The sequence below is a fragment of the Chlorocebus sabaeus genome, chromosome 24 (genome assembly GCF_047675955.1).
Source record: "Chlorocebus sabaeus isolate Y175 chromosome 24, mChlSab1.0.hap1, whole genome shotgun sequence".
NCBI classification, from domain to species: Eukaryota; Metazoa; Chordata; class Mammalia; order Primates; family Cercopithecidae; genus Chlorocebus; species Chlorocebus sabaeus.
Genome location: NC_132927.1, coordinates 58,254,896 through 58,271,333, shown reverse-complemented (window position 1 = coordinate 58,271,333; position 16,438 = coordinate 58,254,896).

Below are 16,438 nucleotides of genomic sequence, written 5' to 3'. Positions count from 1 at the left end.
GGTGTAGCAGTCATCCTTGATACCCACTTCTCCTCATGCCCTAAACCTATCCCATCAGCAAATTGTACTAATTTAAGCACTGAAACATTGCCTGAATCTGCCCACATCTTTTCACTTTGATAATTACTCCTGTAACCTACCTCCCCTGAAGTTTAATATAACCTAATTTTGCCTTGGCAGTCTTCCAGTTTCCCTATATGTCTACACAGGGAGTTATTTTTATTTATTATGCTTGAGACTCATTGACATTCTGGAATGAGAGAATTGGAGTGTTTCATCATTTCTTGGAAAATCTCAAGCATTTCTTCAATCAAATCTCAATCAAATTTTCAACGTGTGCTTTATTCCATGTTTTTCTATGATCTCCTAGAACAATGACTGGATTCATGTTGGGTGTCCTCATATTATCCTTCGTGTCTCTTAAAATCGTGTACATATTGTCCACCTCCTTGCTGCATTGCATGCAACTTTTCTAGCTCCATCTTTCAGTTCAGTAATCTTTCTTTCAGTTGTGTCTAACTTGTTCATACTGTACATTGGTTCTAATGTCAATTACCTTCTTCACCTTGTAAGTTATAGTTGGTTCTTTTTCAGATCTACCAGGTCAATGTTGATTGTTTCTTTCTAGTCTTTTATTTTTTTAATTTAATTAAATATATTTATTTTATAATCTGTATTTGATCTTTTCAATAGCTGTAATTTTGTGATATGACTGTGGTTTGTTAGTTTTGCTGATTTCTCATATCTTTAGGATTGTGGGCTCATAGTAGAATGTTGTGGAATTTTTGACTTCATCCCTCCAGGGAAGGTTTATATATGCATTTTTCAGTATCTTAAGAGTCTAATTAACACTAAATTTTAGGCTTTAGAGTTTCAGGGCTTCCAGAGATTGTTAATTCAGAAACTAAATCTGCACAAGTGTGGGCTATGGTCAGCAGTTCTCAGAGGGGACTTTTTTATTTTCTGCAACGTTCAGAGCCAAAGTCAATATAGATAAGTATCCCTACAGCCATGCTCCTTTGGGAGGAGGGACAGATTTTTCCTAGTTTACCCAATGATGTCACTATTCCATGGGGCACCCAGCTTTTTACAGGACTTGCAGATATGATATCCTACCATGCTTTGGCCCCATTAAAATTGAAATTGTTGGCTGTCAAGGATGGTAGATAACAGAACACCAGGGCCAACTCCTGCACCAGAGCATGTTTAACCCTGTGCATTCAATATTTACTTTCTGACTTTGGAGGAGTTCCATTACTTTTCCTTAAATTCCATTATACATTAAAGATAATGAGCTTTCTTTTTTTATCCAGTGTTTTCAGGTATGCTATGCAAGGAAGGTTTTCTACAAACTTCTAATGTGCTATAGTCTGATACAACTTGTGATTGTCTCCTAATAGGTCCCTGACTTACTCTCACTTCGTACAGTCTATTCTCTACTCAGAAGTCAGAGTTATCTTTTTAAAAATGCTCAGTAAAGAGAAGCAATTAATAAAGATCTCACAAAGCTATTTTCAGAATCCCATTTGCAAACATTACCCTTCCCTTCCAGGACTGCTTAGGGAAAGCACCATGACTAAATATGCATTACACTTCAGTGGCATATGTAACCTGGCTGTCAGCCTTGAATTCTCTCAAGTCATTCAGCTTGCTGAATTTCCTTGTCCCTTGAGATGGAAGCTAAGAATTGGCTTACATTTGTATCTCAGCACTAGCCCTTGAGATTCTTAGAGGACTTACTTTTTTCTTCAGTATCTCAGGTTCCAAGTACCTGCATCTACTGAGTTTATAATCTGTCCTTCATGTTACCTTCTGGTGTGTTCTCCCTTCTCTCTTAGTGTGACCCGGTGGGCACTACCTCAGTCCTGTCACTCTATAACATAACACTGAGCAGGCTGTATTAAGTCATTTAAAGGACATAAGTTTTAAAAAAAGAATGGTACCCACAATCTCCCTACATTTAAATCAAAAAATAAAAATAAAATTTATTTTTGAAATGTCACAATTTACATACATGCTGAAATAAAAAGGCTTCTTATTAAATTTTAATATTGCCAAATTCAACTTCTCTCTCTCTCTCTTTCTCATATGCTTTCTCAATGTGCCAGAATGTCCATATTAGGTAATACACTAAGTCAATGTCATATATAATATATAACTCCAAAGGTTTAAGTCAATTGAGAAAGTTGGGGTGAGGAACTTATGCCACTTCTTCCCACGTGTAGCTCAGCAAACAATATAAAATTAAACAATAGAAATCAATAGTTGATGTCCCTCTTCTCAAGGTGCCTCAGCTATTTGTGCTTCCAGAATGATTTTCCTAGTCATATTTTCTAAGTGAGCCTCAGCTTCTGCCATGTTTTGGGACCTCCAACATCTTTGTGTTGGGCCTCCAAAACCTTTGTGTTGAACTCTTCATTTTCCTTCTGGGGGAAAATCTCAAGTTCTATATTTAGAATGTAAAATTTTCTTTTAAACCTAATATTAACCTAATATCAAAATTAGGTCAGGTGCAGTGGCTCACACCTGTAATCCCAGCACTTTGGGAGGCCAAGGCAGGAGGAGCCTTTGAGCCCAGGAGTTTGAGACCAGCCTGAGTAAGACAGTGAGACCTCATCTCTACAAAAAATTTAAAAATTAGCCAGGCATGGTGGTGTGTGCCTGTAGTCCTAGCCACTCAGGAGGCTGAGTTGGAAGGATCACTTGGGCCCAAGAGGTTGGGGCTGCAGTGAGTCACGATCACACTATTGCACTCCAGCCTGGGTGATAGGAGTGAGAGACTGTCCCAAACAATAGTAATAAAATAAAATTAGCTTGTAGCTACCACATACCATCTGATAATTAAGTTTGAACCAAAAAGCATTCATTATTAGCCTCAAAAGAAAACTAAAAATGGTTTCTAGGATCTACATTCCACCACATACTTACAGAGTTCATTGCATTTAGTTTGGCTCTTTTTGACAATTCTTCCGTGATCTTACCAGATTGTGACCTCTTTGCAGGTAGGACCATTTCCTTGCTCATTGATCTAACTCCAGCACTAATAAAGAGGAGGTACTCAATAAATATTTGTTGAATTGAGTTGCTTAGCATATTGCTTATAAATTTAATCTTGGCAGTAAAATGAGTTCCATAGTAATCATTTTAGACCATTTATGAATGCACTAAAAGATGTAATTACTACAAAAATAATATTTAGTGTTCAAATAATAGCATTGGAGTACAACTTAAGCCCTATTCACCAGGTGCAAAAAGTAGGAACTAGAGGAAACAAAAATAACACTAATAGTACAACCCCCCTCACCCTACCCATGTTGTAGAAAAATGAAGAGCCCACTCCCAGAGACAAGCTATTGCCTCTTCCCCACTTCAACTCAGCCTGTAGAGAAGGAAGAAATGTTCTTCTGGCTTCTTTAAAGGAATAGTTTGATACATAGAAAAAGCTCGAATTTTTCTCCTTGTTTATATCCCTTATCAGAGTTTAAAAAAAAAAAAAAAAAGAAAAGAAAAGAAAGAAAGAAACGTTTTGGGATTAGTTACTTCTCTGGTCTATCCCCGCAGTTTGTATAATGCCCTTTTATGAATGCTTCCTCCATTCATTTTTCCATTTAATGAGTTTAATCCTTTTGGTTTATTAAACATTTTACATTCAAGAGATATAGATAGAATTTTGTGATCAGTTTGTTTGCCTGGTTTTTTAACCTAATTTTATTTCTGTATCAATTAGATACATGATTGGGTTGAAAAAATCTCAAAATTCACACTTTCTTACCTCCTTAGAGACCAGAAGGAGAACCAAAGAGAAAAGCCTGATAAAACCCATGTTTCAAACACTTAATTCTATTCCTCAAATCTGCACTTACACCTTTGACATTTTAAGTGAAGTTGAAATAGAGAAGTCAGAAGAGACGACTTCTAACCCTGCCAGAATCCTTCTGTTCTTCCAAGTAGAATCTCAAGATAAACAGTCCATATTATGAGAGGGAGATAACACAAAAAAGAAAAGACCCTTGAAGAAAGACACAGAGAGAGAGGAAAATGAATTTTAATATTTATCTGTTTAGTCAAAGGGCTGGGGAAAAAATGACATTGAACAAAGATATTTTGAAAAGTTGCTGATCCCCCGCTGGAGGCGGAGTTGCTAATTGAGCTGCGCATTCGTCAGTCCATTGTGGTTAAGAGATGTGGCCCCTTTCCAGAGTAAGAAAGAGCTTCACACAGTTTTCATTATAACATCTTAGAGAGATTTGATCATCCTAGTCAGCCTCCAAAAAGTACTCATTGCTCCTTTCCTGCTTAAGACTTGAGGTTGTAAAGACCCAAAAGTCTTGCATGCATGGGGAAAAACATTAGGGAATTTTAATGACCTTTCAGAGTCCTTGCATTTAACTCTGCAAAAGTTCCCAAAGTCCACAATTACTAGTCATCAAGCAATTATTGAGGTTTAAATAATTTAGCACTGACTCTAGCATTTTAATTGCAGAGATAATTCTCCAGAAAGCTTACAATCTGTACTCACGGGAAAAACTGGAAGAGAATGGCAAACCCACTCAGGGACAGGACCTGATTTATTTCACCCTAAACAATGCTGCTAGTTATTTGGTTGATGGTTCCTCTGGCCTTAAAGCATTGACACTTCCTTTTAATTTAGATCGTTGTTTTCATGCTTGTAAATTTAGGCCTAAGGGACTGAAATAATAAAAAGTCCTTATAAGGTATGATGGTATATGGTTGTACTACCCTCCCCTCATGCACTAAATTCCCTTTTAAAGGCTCTATTACCTGGGATAATGTTCAAACCTCTTGTCAGAGGATAGAAGGCACTTCATCATCCCTCCCTACCTTACATTTCCAGCCTCACTTCAGGAAACACGGCCGCCGTCAACACTGCATCTTACTACACTGGATTATTCACTATTCCTGAACACACCCCACCTTTTAACACCTCCAGAGCTGAGCATAACCTGTACCCTCTGCATAACATGCTCTGCTTCACTTTTTTTTTCTTGGCGAGGCAGATGTCACCTCCGAGGTGAAGCCTTATCAGATTTCTTTGGAGAGAGTTATTTGTTCCCTCCTCGGTGCTTCCAGACATCCATGTCAACCCCTCCAATTTCTGCATGATCTGTCCTCCCACAACAGATCCCAACCTTTCGTAAGAAAGATTTCTTCAGACTCAAGACAGTGCCAGGCACAAGGCAAGAATGCAAATGTTCATCAAATACATTTGGGTGGATCTTCCACTTGTGAAATTCTGTTAACAGCTCTCAATACTCATGGCTAAAAGATGTGCTGTAACATTTATTGCTCTTTTTAATGCTTGCAATTAATACACACTACCTTCCCTGTTTCGAAATGGCATTTTAAATGATTCAATTAACAACTCAAAAAAAAAAAAAAAAAAACCTGTTCTCTTACTTTACTCCTTCCACTTTTACTATTTTAAACTTTGCCTCTGAGTTTAAGCCAATCCTCTCTGGGCAGCTATATCAAACTCTGAACACAGATCCAATTATCTAGGAGCACAGTGGTGTTCACACTGGGGTCCTGAGTGTGATTGCACAAGAGACCAAAATGCTAGTCAATATCAGGAGACCCAGTAAACTCTTGCCTCTTCCAATAAATTAGTAGCACATAATTAGATCTCATTCACCAAGCAAAAAATTTCTCAACATGTATTTTCAAAAGGTAAATGGAAAAGAAGAAATCTTTATTTTTAAGAATGATGAAAATAGAGAAAAGTGTGCTACATTTGTTCTCTTCCATGAAGTTTTTTCTTCCTTTGATGCCTAAGTTAAAAAGAAAAAAAAAAATCTCTCTTTCTATTCAATTATTTCACATTTTGTCCCTGTTTTTCTTTCTTATTTAAAACTAGTAAGAATGTTTGGAAGCCTATAGTTGGATGAGAAAAAGGACTGGCGTTCAAGGAGTTCATAATAACTAACTCAAATACAGGGAGGTGACATAATAATATACATAACTCGATGAAAGCACCTAAATGAGAGAGTATTTAATTTTGACTGAGTATCAAGGAAGGATTCACAGAGAAAGTGGCACTTTAGAACTTAAGGATATGAAGAATTTACATAAGGGCACCATGAACAAAGGCACAAGGGGTGACAAAAATGGCATAATAATAAGAATTCCATTGCAATTAAGCTGAAGTGGGAATACGTATGGGAATATTTTCAAAAAGTTAATTCTGGAAAAAGTTAATTCTGGAAAAATCTTCAGAGGTCAAATACTTGAAATTTTAAGCTTGAAAATCAAAGCTTAAAATTTTTCATGAGAAGTTTGCACATATATATATACACACACATATGCAGGATTTATATCTTTCAGGATATATCTATATCTCTCTATATATATCTCTCTCAGGATATATGTCCTGAAAGAGTTAACTAATTTTGAACAAAGTTATCCTCCACTCAGTAACAGCTAGTCAAGTCGATGGTGGTAGACTACACTTCAATTGTCCCTTTTCTGACTATACTGCCACTATATCTTCTTTCAAATGTAACCAATTCTAGGTAATTTAAACAGTGGATTAAAAATCCCAGCTGTAAAACTTTGGGGGAAGATGCTTGATATGGTTTGGTTCTGTGTCACTACCCAAATCTCATCTCAAATTGTAATACTCACATGTTGAGGTAGGGACCTGTAAGCCCCAGGTGTCCAGAGAGGGAGGTGATTGGATCATGGTGGTCTTTTTCCCCATGCTGTTCTCATGGTAGTGAGAGAGTTTTCATGAGATCTGATGGTTTTATAAGGGGTTCTTCCCCCTTCACTTCCTTCACATGCTCTCTCACTTGCTGCCATGTAAGATGTGCCTGCTTCCCCTTCTGTCATGATTGTAAGTTTCCTGAGGTCTCCCCAGGCATGCAGAACTGTGAGTCAATTAAACCTCTTTTTTTAAAATAAATTACCCAGTCTCAGGCAGTTTTTTTGTAGCAGTGTGAGAAAGGACTAATACAACACTTTAAGGAAATCACTTACTACTAAATTACAGCTTCTTCATCTGTATAAGGGGGCTAATAATCATCATAGCTACCTCATAGATTGAGTTTATGAAAAAACAAATAAATGAATCTGTATGCTGAGTCCAAACCTAGCAAATCTATCTATGGGATACAAACGGTGTCTATTAAATGTGAACAAACACCTAACAACAAATATCCAGGCTGATGCAAAATTCAAAACTAGACCAAGGTAGATGTTTTTGTCATTATTTGTTGTTTTTTTTCTTCATTGCCTGGATTGTTCAAGTAGAGCTGTTGTCTTTTAGACTGGGTGGGCATCTCTGTGGTTTTTCAGAGTACTAAGAAGAATATCAAGGGATAAATATCATCCAAAGGGAAAACTCAGTTAAAGTTAGGAGATAAAAATAACAGCAACAGTATCCTAAAATCTCAAGTGGAGTTTTTTGCTTTTGTTTTTGTTTTTGTTTTTCTGATGAAATTTTAATTATATCTCTAATTCGAGGATAGAGGGAGAGGAGAATTGGATTTTGTTATACATAATTTTAGTTGGCTTCAATCCTTGTGAAAGGTTAACTTGCAAAACCAGAACCTTGAAAACCCTACTCCTCAATATATTTTTCCACTTCAGTCCTGTGTTTCCTCTGTTCTATTCCCTGTTGACTTGGAAGTTGCATGGGGCCCTAATGAATTGTAGGCAATTTGCTGTATTGATGGCAAAGATACAAGCTCAACACAAAGCAGTCTCTCATCATTTGAAGAAAGCTCATTACAAACCAAATAATTCATGAACTAAGGCCTATCCATGAGGGATGATTTGCATTAATTGTACTAAATTAAGTTTATAAATTCTACAGGTCAGAGACAAAATTCTTATGTCAGTATGGATGTTTTCCACCATTTCAAAATGTAGGGTTTAACTAGCAGGTGCTGACAAGTTTACTTTGGGATATTCCCTCCAACAGGTTAAATCTCAGCCCTTGAGGTAAGATGTGCTGCTTGGAATTTACCAGACATCTTCTATAAATGATCTAGAAGTATTTCTGTCTTTTGATTGGAGGGAAATGTTATTTCCTACAGTCCGGGATCTCCCTTGGTTCTCAACAAACTCTAGCAAAGCATGTCAAGAAACTTCTCACAATAACACTATAGGAATAGAGTGATTGGAGGCTTTTTCATCACCATTAGTAAACATTAAGCACAGATTATTCTGCAGGTCATGAGGCAACACAGAACTGTACTCTGGGAGACTCTGAACCTGGGTTGATTCCTGATTCAATAGAGTAGTAGTATAATGCCTCATAAATTTTTCCCCTCAATCCACAAAAATTTAAAAATTAAAATAAAAAATTTCCCTCCAGCAGTATAGTCACTAGTCGAACAATATTCACACCTGCTCAGTTATGAGGTCATGATTGATTCCAAAGGCATGAGAAGGGCAGTGGGAGCCAGGCAATACCACAGAAAGAACTTTTGTTCTGGAACCAAGCAGAACTAACTCTTGACACTGGTGGTTTTGTGATTTGGGGCAAATCCTATGACCCTTGGATTTCTATTTATTCATCTGTAAAATAGGGATAATAAAATCATTTACTATAATTGCTGTAATTAAATTAGATAATGTATACAGATAATAAAATATGAACATTCTATAAATGGTAACAGTTATTATCACATTAGTGCCCAAGTTATGGGAACAATCTCCACTAGATGATAATCAGCTAGATCATCATAAATTTGGATGAATACAATTTATCACACCTGCTATATAGGGAAGATAAAATTCTCTTTCTACAGTATTGGGCCTGGAAATCTCATTTCCAGTTTCTATCTCATTAGTGAAAGAGTCCTTTTTTTTTTTTTTTTTTTTTGGTTGACTGAAAGGGAAGTCTAAGGTACACGTAAACATCATCATTATCATTATCAACCTAATACAAACACACACACACATATATACACATATATATATCTCTAATTTTAATAAAACATATATTTTTGAAATGTATCTCCATTAGGTCAGGGGATATGCCCTAATGCCAGTATGATATCAATGCATTCAACAAATATTTGCTAAACAATAAATACAGATCAATAGCAACAATAAATACAGGTCAATGGCTCATTACTTGTCAAGAAACAGAGTAAAGTTTCTCTTAGTAAAATAACATACAGTATGGCCAAATGGACCTAGAAACTCTTAAGGACTCATAGAGGGAGGATCCAGGAGCTGATCCTTGGCCATCCAGGCTCTGAAAAACTTAACTTGTAGACTGGCCTTACTTTTGAGAAAAGGAGGAAGCAGATCATACTCTGGAACCAGACCTGACTTAACAAAGCAACTTAAGTTGTGGTAGGTGCCAAAGTTTCAATTCTACCTACTCTGGTGGTTTCAGAAAGAACTCTGTGTTGACCCATGCTAAAAATAAAAAAGTTCAATTCCAACCTGTAATTTTTTAAAATTATAATTCAACTTAACAGGCACCATGGAGCTTCAGGGAACACAATTGATGAGAATCCTTGAAGATATGTAATTTAGAGATGACATTTGGAAGTAAATAAAGACCTTTGGGAGGATGTTTAAATGAAATGTAGTAGTCATGAAACTTTTATTTAGGTAAAAGAAGTTTTAAAAGACTTAGTTTCTTCCACCCCAAACAAAAATCCTTACCCAGCTTCAGTTTTCAAAAGACAGTTGAAAACCTTTCAAAATTCCATTATAAAGGCAATACAAAATGATTGTTTCTCAAGATAGCATTTGTAGCAATAGCAAACACTTTGGAGCATGGAATAAAGTTCTGAAGAAGCCTGGCAGTCAGACTCTAGCATTGCAATAGTCAAGCAAGTCTCCTTGTTTTTCACCTGTTTGTCGCACTTGTTTCTTTTGGTAAAATGGGGATGCGGGTGAAAATAGGGAGACAGGTGATGTTAAATAAAATCTTCATTATTATCTTCTTGTTGGCCTCCTTCAGCTCCATTAAGACAAAGAGAAAAGAGAGAGAAGAAACAGACTGAACATTTAAGATTGTTTGCCTTGTTCAAATTCAGGTTTGAGGTTTAGAAAGTCAACATCACTACATCTAAAGTTTCCATTCACACAGATTCTCAGAAGAGTAAGGTGGCTCATAAATATCTAGTTCTCATCCAAAGCTTAATTTTTAGTGCTTTTTGTTTGTTTCTTTGTTTGTTTGTTTTTAGACAATGTCTTTCTCTGTTTCCCACGCTGCAGTGCAGTGGCTCACTGCAGTCCCCACCTCCTGGCCTTAAGTGATCCTCCTACCTCAGCCTCCCAAGTAGCTGGGACTATAGGCACATACCACCATGCCTGGCTAATTTTTATATTTTTTGTAGAGACAGGTTGCCATGGTCTTGAACTTTTGGACTCAAGCCATCTGCCCACTTCGGCCTCCCAAAGTGCTGGGATTACAGGAATTTTTAGTGGTTTTCAAGCTGTGTTTCATGGACCTCTGTGGTTCCTCATTGATGCTTCAGCCCTAATCCAGCTTCAGAAATATCACATTTACCTGATTTATATAGAGGATTAGCATTCCAGGTAAGATTTTATTCTGAGGAGAAGGGAGATAAGAAGAGGGAGCAGAAAACTCAATAAAAATCTACACTGAAACCAATGGTCTACTATTGCCCAAGTGTTAATAATACTCACCTAGTACATGAGTAAAAACACCTGAGTTCCTCAGTGGTAAGGAATCTACCGCCTTATGAGACAATGATATACATTTTATATGGCTAAATTGTAAAGAAACTCATTCTTGTGGAGAGAAGAGGTCTACCTTCTAACTTCCATTCTATTTCTGGCCTCTCAGATCACAGAGAGGAAGGCTAAGGCTTTTTAGCATAAGAATTTCTCACTATTGGAAGGTGATGGAAAGGACATCACTCCCTCTGCTGGAGATTTCTAGTTCTTTGATGCTTGGTAGGGTTTTAGATCATTCCATCAACCAAATCATTCTCTTCTGAATATACTGCAGAGTGTTGAGTCCCACTGTGTGTTCTTTTATGAACAGTGTAAGAAGGATGAATAGACTATCAAACCTTTTTGGCTCTTTCATTTTTCTTAAGACAAAGAAAAAAGAAGGGCAATATCACTCATTATATTTTAAGCTGTTCACTTTGTTCATGGTCTAGCTAGTACATAGTCTGGCAATGGCATACTACAATGACTCTTTCTTTTTTTTCTTTTTTTTTTTTTTGAGATGGAGTCTCGCTCTGTCGCCCAAGCTAGAGTGCAGTGGCGTGACCTTGGCTCACTGCAACCTCCACCACCAGGGTTCAAGCAATTCTCCTGCCTCAGCCTCCTGAGTAGCTGGGACTACAGATGCGTGCCACATGCCGGGCTAATTGTTGTATTTTTAGTAGAGACGGGGTTTCACCATATTGGTCAGACTGGTCTTGAACTCCTCACTTTGTGATCCGCCCGCCTTGGCCTCCCAAAGTGCTGGGATTATAGGCATGAGCCACCACACCCAGCCTACAATGACTCTTTTTAAAGACAAATTTTGTAGCAAAAAGAAACTACACTTTGAGGCAGGAAACAAAGTTCTACAGAAGTATCCGAGTATCTCCAAGGCTTTATTGAGAAAATATATCCCCATATTTTTCTCACCTGTTTGTCATACTTCCTCCTCCCACTGGTAGGAAATGATGAAGGAATACAGTTTGTTGTAATCATTCTAATAATCTTTCATAAACTTCAAATTTCATCAGCTTGGCTAGGCAAGAGGAATCTAGTATTACAGTGTGGTGAAAATGAAAAAGAATAAGGTTTTGAACCCATAAAAAAATAGGGTTCAAATTTTATCCCTCCAGTATGACCTTTGGTAAATCACTCCACCATTGTGAACCTCAGTTGACTCATCACACTACAGAATTGTTGTATTTGAGATAATGTATGTACCAAACCTAGCACTGAGCACCAGATATTTAGGCTATCAAAGAATATTATAAAAATTAATATAATTTTGAGCATTTATAGGTCTTTTAACAGCACTGATTTCAATGAGATCTTATTTATGCATTAGTAACAAAGAATGAAGAACTTCCACGTGAATTTCCAAGTTACTTGAGGCTTACACTTTAGAATCAAATCATTTGTGTTTTAACTATTTTAATTGAAATTTATTCCTGAAAAGATTATATACTGCTGTGAATTTACAAAACTAAATGACAAATATGGTTTAGCTATTTATTGCTTTTTTATCATGATATTTACAACATTAATGCAGTTATTACCGTAATACCTGAAAGGAAATTTGAGGTGGGCAGACCATTTCCTTCTTCATTAAAGAGTCTAAGGCTTTTATAATTTTTGAGATCTTATGCTTTCTCCGTTATATGTTTAGTGGTTCTGGCTAGTTCAGACCTCTGGCTTATACATTATAGCAAGTAGAATTAAATGATCTACTTCAACACTCTCCAGTTACATTATTGGTTCTCCTATTTTCATGAGGTTAATAGATATTTTGCTTGAAAAATAATTTGGACCTGTGATATTCGAAGTGAAGGCTGCCTGCAATCAACAAAGAGAATCAAATTTTGTAACTCTTTTTCTCAGCCCTGGGAATTCTCATTACAATGGATTTGACCTATAGACTATCTCTTGACCTATAGAATGTCATAACTGTGGAATACTGTGGGGTATAATATGGCCTGCAAGCTGTGAACAGAGAGTAGTTAGTAGGCCAGAGGGTGATAGCAGGCAGTGTCAATGGGGCCAATAAAGTAATAGCAGACATTGGCTAAGAATAGAGTCTCAGGGGAAGCACTTGGAGCAGAGAATCTGAAGAGGTTCAGTTAGCTGATTTCAAATATGACTAGTCCACCCCACCCTCACTCATATCTCCAGGGCATCCCAGGGAAAAGTAGAGAAGAATGGGGGTGGAGACTGGGGTTCTGTCATTTGACAGAAGGAGCTATTCATTAAACATTTCCATCAAAAAGTAAGATTTGCGTGAGACTGAGGTAGCACCTGCAAGTTTTTGTGCTTTTTTTCCCATACTGCTAGGAAATTTTCTGGACACTCTTGCTGCTATCAGAGTAATGTCTTCTAGTGATTTCTGTCTCTGACTGCCAATGAACTCTAAAAACAAGTAAATAAGCTGTATAGCATTATAGAGAATGAGTCTGTTGACACTGCATAAGGAGCATTGCAGGGGGTACTTTTTTGAGTATAAGCCCACAACCTAAACTCATAGACCATGTGGCATCTGTATTTAATTGCTCAAGACCACTATATTAAATAACAAATCCATAATTCGAAGACAAGGGCAGATATAAACTAGGCAAAACTAAGCCAAAGTGTCTGTAACTCCTAAACAGACACTAGTTTTACAACTTTACCAGGTATCTGAGGGTCATCAAAAATATCCATTAAAACTACCTAGGACTATGAAGAACTTTCTACTTTGAAAATCAGAGAAAAATTTTCTGAGAAAATTAGAGCTCTTTAAGCATTTCCTGGCCTCTTTAAGCATTACAGATTTGATTTTCAGACCAATAAGCCATTATCTACAGCCCGATGGTCTCTACAAAGTCCTATCTTCTATAATATGGATGCTTATCATATTTGTCATATAATTGTATAAGATTAGTTATAAATGTTACAATTTTAAAATGCATTTAAGCTGAATTATAGTAGTTTTTAATATGGAACTTTTAAACATTATGTAATTGCCTTAAAACACTTGGTGGACTATGTAGCGTAGAAAAAGATTTTTTTAGACTGGCATTTAAGTTTGGTGTGCATCTGAGAATGGATAATTGCTTTAGGAAGTGCTGGTTCTGAATTATTGACCTTGTGATAAAGTAATTATATAAAACATCAAAAAAAACTTAAGTGAGTGTCTATTATGTTAAAAGCTATTTTGGTAGCATTGGGTAAATGAAGAGCTATAGAGGCAATCTCTGAATCAAAGGGTTTATAGAGCAAGTTGTAAATCAAATACAAACCAAGCTCAATGCTTAATCGTGATTGCTGGCTACTAGATCATCTTGAAAACCTTTGAATTTTTGACTTACAAAGTTAGAAGAGACCTTAGAGTCTAACACCTCGTTTAAGAATGAAGGAACTTGAAGTCAGGAGTTTGAGACCAGCCTGACCAATATGGTGAAACCCCATCTCTACTAAAAATACAAAAATTAGCAGACATGATGGTGGGTGCCTGTAGTCCCAGTGACTTGGGAGGCTGAGACAGAAGAATTGCTTGAACCCGGGAGGCAAAGGTTGCGGTGAGCCAAGATCATGCCAGCACACTCCAGCCTGGGCAACGTAGCGAGACTCTGTCTAAAAAAAAAAAAAAAAAAAAAAAAAAAAAGAAGGAACTGTAGCCAGGGGAATGAATGATTCCCAAGACTTTGCCTAGAACCTAGCCCATAGGGGGAACACATGAAACATTTATTAAGCAAATGAATGATATGAAATTATTTGAATAAAGTCATTCAGTGAGGAAGAAACAAATCTGACTATAGAATCCAGATGTCCTATTAGTCCTGTGTCAAATGATCCAGACTTCCACCTTGGTCCTATAAAATTAAGCTCTACTTGCTTTTTGTTTGTTTTTAAGCTTTTTACTATAGTCCCTCCTTATCCATTCAGGATGCATTCCAAGACCCACAGAGGATGCCTGAAAACATTGGTAGTACCAAGCCCTATATACACCGTTTTCCCATATGTATATATCTATGATGAAGTTTGGTTAATAAATTAGGCACAGCAAGAGATTAACAGCAATAACTAATAATAAAATAAACAATTATAGTAATTTATTGTAGTAAAATTAGATGAATATGTCATCATTCTCTCTGTCTCTCTTCCATTCTGCATCTCCCCCGTTCAAAATACCTTATTGTTCTGTACTTACCCTTTTTCTTCTTGTGACGATGTGAGTAAAATGTCGACGTGATGAGATGGAGTGACTGAAAGACATAAGCATTGCAAAGTAAATGGAAAATTTTGGAAATAAGCAAGTTTTAAATTTTAAATTGTGTGCTGAGTAGCCTGACGAAATCTTAAGCTGCCCCATGTTGTCTCACCCAGATTGTCTTAGTCACTAAGTATCTGTCTTGGTTATCAGACTACTGACTGTCACAGTATCGCAGTGCTGGAATTTAAGTAACCCTTATTTTACTTAATAATGGCCCCCAAAGCACAAAAGTAATGATGTAATATTTTTGGACCACAGTTGACCATGAGTAACTAAAAATGGAAAGCAAAACCGCAGATAAGGGGAGACTACTGTATTTTGAGATAAATATAGGTTCACATGCATTTGTAAGAAATAATACATAGAAATCCCATGTAGTCTTTATCAGATTCCCCTAAAGGTAACATCTTACAAAACTATAGCACAAATCACAACCAAAATATTGGCACTGATAGTCAAGAGACAAAACATTTCCATGTCACAGGATCTCTCCTATTGCACCTTTTTCCCCCAAAATTTTATTGACATATAACAGTTGCACATATTTTGGGGATACACATCATATTTTAATACATGTATACAATGTGTAATGATCAAATTATGGTAATTGGAATACCCATCACCTCAAACCCTTATCTATTCTTTGTATTGAGATCATTACAATGATTCCCTTTAGCCACAACCACTTCCTTCTGCCCCATCTCCTCATTAATTCTAGGAAACTAATAATCTGCTGTCTGTAATTATAATTTTGACATTTCAAGAATGTCATATAAATGGAATCATATAGTATATAATCTTTTGGGATTTTTTTTAGCATAACTCTCTGGAGATTCATCCAGCTGGCTGAATGTATCCATTTTTTTCCCCCTTACTATGGCTGTATAGCATGCCATGGCATAGATGCCACAGTTTGTTTAAACGTTCACTCATTGTAGGACATCTAGGTTGTTTCCAGTTCTCGGCTATTACAAATACTGCTGCTATAAGCATTCATGTGTAGGTTTTTATGTGAGTAAAAGTTTTCATTTCTCTGAAATAAATGCTCAGGATTATAATCACTGGGTTGTATGATAGTTGCATGTTTACTTTTTAAAGAAACCACTAAACTGTTTTCAAAGTGGCTGTACTATCTTATACTTCCACCAGCAACATATAAGTGACCTAGTTTCTCCAAATCTTTGTCAATATTTGGTGTTGTCAATATCTGATACATATGTAGTGACAGTTCATTGTGGTTTTAATTTGGAATTCCTTAATGGCTAATGATGTTAATTAAATATCTTTTGATGTGTTAATATATCATTTGTATATCATCTTGGATAAGTTCTCTGTTTATGTCTTTTACTATAAAACATAATTGGATTTTTCTGATTGGATGAGTTTTGGTTTGTTTTTGTTTTAAACTGTTGGGGTTTTTTGTGTTCTTTATTTATTCTATATACTAGTCCTTTGCAAGATAAGTGGTTTGAAAATATTTTCACCCAGTCTGTGATTTATTTTTTAATCCTCTGTTAACAGGAT